Source organism: Hydra vulgaris, chromosome 10 (genome assembly GCF_038396675.1).
Source record: "Hydra vulgaris chromosome 10, alternate assembly HydraT2T_AEP".
Lineage (NCBI taxonomy): Eukaryota > Metazoa > Cnidaria > Hydrozoa > Anthoathecata > Hydridae > Hydra > Hydra vulgaris.
The window spans coordinates 11,462,419-11,470,981 of NC_088929.1; positions in this window are offsets into that span (position 1 = coordinate 11,462,419).

Genomic DNA, 8,563 nt, shown 5'->3' on the forward strand with positions numbered 1-8,563 from the left:
ATGTTTTTTTAGTAGCTAACTTACAATTAGTAATTTGTTTGCTGTAGTATATTTTTTTAGTTTTTTTAAGAAGATTGGTATAAAAGTATTTATATGTTTTATAATTTTAATCCATATCTGTGTTTTATTTTTTTAGAAATTTGTTGTATAATTTTTTTTTTGGTTTTTGAGCATTTTATAAGTGTTTTATCCATCCATGGATTAGCGTTTTTGTATTTATTTTTATTACTTCATTTTATTGAAAATCTCTTGAAATTTGTTTAAAAATAAATTACACGCCTCATTTGCATTTTAAATTTTATAAACATCACTCCATTTTCACTGTATAGTTTGTGACAACAGATTGTTTGTATTAATGGTTCAAAGGTTATGTTTTTTCGAGCTTAAAATTTTAGGTTGATCCTCCAAAATAGCTGAAACATGTTTTATGTAAATATATATCGGGAAATGATCACTTATAATAATCTTGAATATACCTGCCTCATATGATGTTTCTTAATAATTGTTAATAAAAATATTATCGATGGCTTTGGCAGAAATTTTATTTACCCGAGTCGGTTTATTAATTATATGCTAGTAAGTGACCGGAGCCCGGGCCGTGGCCCCGGCTAAAAAACACTATTTGCCGGGGTTACAAGCCAAGGCTGGAATTTTTTTTATTTGATTCTTTTTTGCTGATTTTGTTTATTTTTTTCAAGTAAATATATGTTATGAAAGTTTAAGAAAATGAAAGAAAAAGTCAAAAAAAAAAATATACAAATATAATTTAATTATAAAAAATTTACAATGACAAATAAGAAGTAAGACACGTGTTTAAGACATCGTTGTATTTTGAATTTGGTGGTATTTTGACTTCAGGAACTCCACATAACTTCATTATGTGGAGTTCCTGAAGTCTTCAGGAACTCCACATAATGAAGTTGAGTAAGAAAGAGCCCTCTAATTATATTTTAAATTTTAACTTATTTATCTCATAACTTGTTCTAGACATGTTTTACTTTTTCTATATTTTCCACTTCTAACAGCAAAAGTGCCATCATTAAAGGAAATTTATACACTACATGCATCCGTAGTGTTATACTGTATGGGATTGAAATTAGGAATTTAAGTTTATGATGTTGGTGATGATTGTAGGAATTAAAGTTATGATTGTAGGAATTAAAGTTACGATTTGCGGCCGTGGCGCAGTGGCTAGAGCGCTTGCTTTGTAAGCAGGAGATCCAGGTTCGAAACGAGCTCTGGACAAATTTTCGCGTCACGGTAAGGAAGAAGGCGTGAGCTTCCTGGTTAAATGCACTTCCCCGCGGTGCTCTGTGACAAGACCATTAGGACTTCTTAGGGCACCTAAAAAATTAAAAAAAAAAAAAAATGGTCATTATCCGGAAAGAACAAAGTAGATAAAATGGATATATTGTGTCTTTAAAAAAATATGAAAAGAAGCAATGATCTTAGAGAGTTTGAGAGTAGTAATTACATCTGATAGGGTGTATCAGAAAAGATTATAATGACGATGATGATGATGATGATTATGATGATGATGATGATACACATATTTATATAAAATATATCATGAATTTTAAATAATAAAAATATATTTTTTGGGACTATCAATATTAATGCAGCCCCAGTCATAAACCCGGCCCCGGCTATGTTTTATCAAACCCGGCCCCGGCCCCGTTCAAATATCAACCCCGGTCACTTACTATTACATGCAAAACATTGTATTTAAATAACAAGTCAAAAAAAGATTTTGTTTTAAGGCACTTGTGATAAGTTAGAGGGTTCAAAATTTGTATCACCAATGATATATAATTTTTTCTTTGATTGTTATCTTTAAAAACTAATTTCGATAAAATCTTAAATGGTCAAATTGACGTCGAACGTGTAATTTACAATATCTAAAAGTTCTTTAAATTTCTCAAAATTTTGACGCATGCTTATTATGTTTAAGTGTAATATAGAATAAGAATTTTTTTTTTTTTTAATTTTAAATTTATAGGAATCAAAATATTGTGTTTTTGTTAAACTCATTTGAGTTCCTTGAAAAATATTTAAACATCTCTTTAGAGGGATTATTAAAAAAACTGTCCTCAAAAGGATCAGAATTTAAATTGTCAAAATCAACTTTCTCAAAAACATTATTTGCCATTTTGGATAAATAAAAGAATAATCTTATATATGTAATTTTTTTAAATAAAAATATAATCTTAATATAATTGCAACAGAAAACGTTTAACGTTTAACGTTTACCGTTTAACGTCGTTTCATTAGTTACTAGGCTTTGAAAGAACGCGCTCTCAAAATGCACGCGGTCATTGGAAAAATATCTCTTTAGCGAGTTAAAACTCTTTTCCTTTTGGAATTTAATTATTATTTATTATTATTTAGAAATATTACATAAAGAATCATATTATATTAATAATCATCGTTAAGATCATATTATAATTGAAGTAAGTATAGAAGATAGTTAAGTATAACATTTTTTTAAAAAATAAAGTAGAAAGGATCACTCCTATTATTTTTTTAAATCGTTTACATTTTGTTTGTTTTAGTTTTTCTTTTAGCTTTATTTTTTTTTCACCTTGAAGACTTATTAATGCTTAGCCTTTACAGCAAATATACTCAATACATATTTAGAAACATGACTACTTATTACTTTTATTGTCCTAAAATATTTTTTGTTACTTTTAAAAAAATAGCAACATTTCATCATGAATAATTTTAATAATTACGCTTCAAGGTTCATTTATGTTTATTTATTATTAGACTATGCTCATGACCTCACTCTATTTATATATAATCTTTGAAGCATCCTCCACCTAATATAACTCTACTATAATTCATGGCACTCAAAAACAACCATTGCAAACAGCACTGAATAAACAATATACTTCTACAACGCACTCATTTTTTCAATATGCACTTTAACTATTGCCAAGGTGTTCAAAGACTTGACATATACTTAACATATTATAGGAATTGTTGTATATAGAGCAACACACACAGAAGACTTTATCACACACAATAGGCATCTCAAGCCTTAAAATTAACTTGGAACGCAAGAAGATGTTCAAGATAAAGGAGGCTGCTTCTACTCAATGACAAACTGGCCGCTCTACACCCAAATAATATTTAGGAGCTAAATCACCATAGACCTGGAAACTTTCAAGTTGACAATATTTTCCATTGGGAAATCATTTGTTTTAATCACATTTCTTATTCTAGGGTTCAGAAGAGACCCACCTAAACTTAACAAACAAATTTATCAAACTAAATAGATTGCGAAAAACTTCCGCACATAAACATAAATGGTTCTACTTATTAAATGGATTAAAAAAAACTTAGAAGCACATAAGCATAAATGGTAATAATTATTAAATAGATTACAAAACGAAACTAAACGGATTACAAAAAACTTAGAAGCACATAAACATGGATGATCCTACTTTGACATTCATTTCAACCAAACAAGATACCTCAACATACACCTCTAACCTACCAGAAATCAAACCGTGACACTATTTTCGAAGATACCTGATAGATAAAGAACTGACAAGAATCAACAATACTCTTAACGAAATAATTCAACACGGTCTTGAAGATTTTATACGATTTATACGCTCATGCAAATACCAAAACATGTAAATACTGACTTACTTATTAATTCACATTAATTACGCAACTCATCACAATTTGACACAACACGAGGTGGCAAGCATACACTACACTAATGTATTTAATACCAGTCAGTGTTCAATGCATACACATTAATACTTCTTCCCTTGCTGATGTCTCTCACATAACTACTATTATTAACATCTGAGCACATACCAAAGTCCACTAATTTGCCACTCACAGAATAAACGACAGTCACATACCAAAAATTGACATACCACTTATATACAATACAGAAACAGTCAAAAACATGCAATACAAAAATGATAGAAGCTATTACTTGTCTTTAGGACAACGAACAAAAATTCGTTCCATTAAATGAGAGAAGAACAAATCAATCCATTCAGCATGAGAACCCTTTTTCCACCAGACGAGAACTTCAGATATGACAGGGACTTAAAATGATGATCAACAATTAAAAGGTAAGAATGTTGACTGCACTGATTGACAAAATTGTAACAAATATATCCAACCACGTACTGACAAAAGAATAATAGCGCTTGGAAAAAGAAAGAAGAAGTTTATACCCTAATCAAAGAAAATAGAAAGAGAATTGTACGAGGCTGGCGTGGAAAAAATTTATAAGAAAACTGCGACTCAAGATGTTCTTTAGGGATTGAAAGGACAGAAGATATCCATGTTTTATAAGAATTCCAGTTGAACACCTCTAGAATCTGAGAATGAAAACATACTTAAATTTATTGGAAAGATTTACAAAGATCTAAAGAACTTATGGAACAGAGAGATACTTAAAAGGAGAAACAATCTGAAACCAGAGGTATGGTGGGTACTAAAAAACCTACAAAGCAACAGAGACATTGTTTTCAAAAAAACTGACAATGAAGGAGGATTCTGCATCATGAGCAAAACAACATACGAAGAGAAAGTGAATGAACTTGAGGCTAAACTAATAACTAACCGATTTTCAAACCACATTACTTTCAAAAGAAGGTTCATTGACAACATAGTCGTCAAGGACCCATAGAAGTGTTAGATTAGTCTGTAACTACATGAACACCATTCATCCAACAGTCAAATTTACTTTCAATAACTTAGCAATATCAATAAACTTTCTAGACATATTACTGAACATAAATGAATAAAAGAAAAATTCACACAACCATCTTCCAAAATCCAACTGACACAATAGGACTTCTTCATTATGACTTACATCAACCCACACACAACATAAAGGGCACCATATACAGCTGAGCTCTCTATTCTATAACTTCACTATTATTACAAAAGTTAATCACCTACAAAATGAACTGAAATATTTAACTATGGCATAATTAAAAAGGAACTATCCTTTGCACATCATCAACAATAACATTAAGGAAGCACTTTGTAAGACGAATAATGAACTCATCAACAACAGGCTAGTGCAGGAAAATACAAAGAGACTATCAATAATCACACCATATACTCAAATTAAACAACAAATTACCAGCATTATAATAAAAAACTGGAACATGATTGACCTAATTTTCACCTACGGGACATATTTTTATTCAAACAACTATCAGTACATAAAAACTTAAATCCATTAAAGACTTTTTAATACACGGTAGATACAAGCAATAAAAACTGCGCAATTAATACCAGCCTTTTTCCTTCAAAGCTTTTATTAACAACTAGATTTAAATGGAAACACAAAACATCTTAAAAAAACAACACTTGTTCATCAAGACTCTACAAAGTAACGCAAATTTATCATCAGCGTTCTGGCCTCGCTCGCCTCATTCTTTTTATTTTATTTAACATAATACCCATTACTAAAAACGCATGCTATTCTGTTTAAACTCTAATGCACTGCTGTAAGTTTAAAATTACTTCAATCTATTTACATTCTTGTGATATTTAAAGAAATTAAGATTCTTATCAAATTTTACATTCCCTGTGTATCACTGTTTATTTATTACTCTAAGTTTAATTTTTACAACAACGACGAATTGATTTTCATCCTGAAGAACACATTTCACATTCTAGTCACTAAATAAACCAAAAAGTCAACATCTACTTTCAAAATATTAGGCACATATTCTTTTGTTACTTAACTTTCTTTTATTGTCTTAACATAATAGTATAATGTAATAGTGCTGTACACTAGAAGAGTGATAAGCCCAAACTACTTAGAGTTTATAACTGTTACAGCTGCAACACACAAACATACAAACAAGTTAGTATTTAAAATGTTCATCCAAATTATTTTTAAATTGGTTCATACTGACTGCATCTATTGTTTTTTCTTTAAGATTGTTCTAGTCGTTTGCTACTCTGTTGGTGAAAAAATTATGTCGTTTTATATTTCCTGTATATTGCCTTCTCAGTTTACTATTGTGACCTCTAGTTTATTTGGGTTTTGTTTAAAAATTTATGTTATTGTACCCTTTTAAATATTTAAACATTTGTACCAAATCACCCTTTTTTCTGTTTCACAATTGTATTCACAACTAAATTTTTAGACTAAATATATGTATCAATATTTTTTTTTAATTACCTGCATATAATTTTAACTGTAGCCATTTTTTATAAATATGAACCAATATGAATATCAGTTTACATTGTATGTATGTGGCATATAATATATGTCATATGATATCTATGTGAATGTTTACTTTGCTATTCACATGTATGTGATTCGGGTTATGTAGATTCGGGTGCTCCAAAAAATGATGAAAATTTGAAAATCGAGAGACTATACCCTCCAAACTATGTGATTTGGTCTGTAAAGATAGAATATATATATATATATATATATAAAATGTCATCCAAAGTTAGCAACTTTGCTAGATGTGTAACTTTAAATTTAGAGAGATTTATACTTTTTACGATTTTACGCGCATATTACTGAGAAAATTTTCCTTCAATAAATAACGTGTGTGTAATTGATTCGTAGAATTTTTTTAAAATCTTGCTATTCTTAAAAATTTTTAGAAAAATCATAAAAGAAAGACAAAGTATGCATTCCAATAAAAAATTTATATTCATCATACAAGTTTACAAGTTACTTTTGAACAGATAATAATCCATTGTGATAAGCTTTGTGAAGCAGAGCACGGGCCCGAAACGAAAGTTAGTACACATTTTTGAAGCATGCTTTACAAGTTCATTCATGATTTGACATACTCTTGATTTTAATTGATCAACATTCTCTGGTTGAAAGGAATCAGCAAACACTTATGATTTCAGCATGAAGGAGCTCGATAGGCCAACATTGAGGGACTCAGGTAGGGTTATTTTGTTTCAAAACAAATGGAATTTGTTTGTTGTATAAATACTTAATTACTTTTTAAGAATAATGTGATGAAGCTTTGTCTGGCCAAAAGGTGCAGGCTTTATCAGGGCAGTGCTTCTCAATGTAGGGAATTAGTCTTCGTTGAAGGCATTCAAATTTGTACATCTGGGCATCAATAGCCATATCCTGGTTCCAGATAAAGTTATCAGAAACACCATGATCACACAATGCATACCAAACACTTACTTTAAATGGAAACTTGGTGCGACCTGCTCCCTTTGTTAAATGCTGTCGATAAAGTTGTCCAAGGGCTTTTCTTATTTCACATTTCTTAGCTGTGTGGTAGAATGGTGCTGGTTTTCGCTTGTGACAATAAACACCATGTCTGTTCAAAGTATTTAAGACAATTTTGTGGCAAACATTGTATTTTGGGACAGCTCTTCTTAAACTTTTGTTTGTTGTGTTGTTAAATTCACATAAAAGACCTCCATGTGCAGCACCAGTGATCTTTCTAGCAGCTCCTTAGTTTCTTCGACCATCAGTAACACCCAACATCTTCTCTGCTTGTCCGAAACCTTGTATGCACCAGATTTGCTAAAACCTGCATTTTGTAAAGCCTGTAAGCGATCTTTCTTACTCAAGTATTCAGTACTTTTCAAGATATTGTTTGCTGTTTCACGAGATACCATATCAAAACTGTGTTATGAAACAATGTTCTTAAATGATACTAAAACAGAAAAACAACAATTACAAGCATGAGTCACCTGTAATCATAAAACCATGTTTCTAGTTTTAGACATGATTTGTTCTAAACATATTTACATGTTAACATTATTCTACAAATCAATTAAATGCACGTTATAAAAAACCCCAATTTACAAATTTATTTCGCAGAATTAAATAATGAAATAAACAACCGTTACAGTGAAAAAAAAAAAAGAATTACAAGATTAAAAAGATGATGTAGATGCCTTATGAAAGGAAGGTTAAGTTTTGCTTTCACAAATTGAATTGCTCCCGCATATTTCCCCGTGTTACTACTGATTGTATTGCATCAGCAAGAAGATAGCTGATTAACAAACTCTTAATATTCTAATCATTTTTATAGTTCAATTGCCTGGCGTTTGACATTCCCAAGTAATACATCGTCGCAATCTGGAGCATCTTTAGAACTAACGCTCACAGCCAATCTGTCATAAACAACAGATATTTAAAGGTTTTCTGAAATTTTTTTAACTGTTTAGTTTTAAAATGTAGAACTAGTCTTTTACCTTTTAGTAAATCAGTTTTTTGCTTTCTTAGAAGGTCCCATGTTGACTGAATTATCTGAAACCGTTTTCTGTGAACAGAAAACCTAGAGATGTTTATTTCTTTAAAACTGAAATTTTATTAAAAAAATGGCAGACATAATTGTGGTCGGAGGTCGTATTCCAATATTATATCTTGCTGCCACAATTGATGTTGCTTCAATAAGCTTATCAGGAGTAAGCTCTATGATCATTTTAGTTATTTTTTTTAATCTAAAAGTATTTAATAAACAAATTTTTTAGTTAAATTTGCTATTAAGTTAATGTGCCTCTAATAGTAATAAAGTTGTTCTGGAAATAAAATAAATACTTGATTATAAATAAAAAATCTTTTTAATAACGC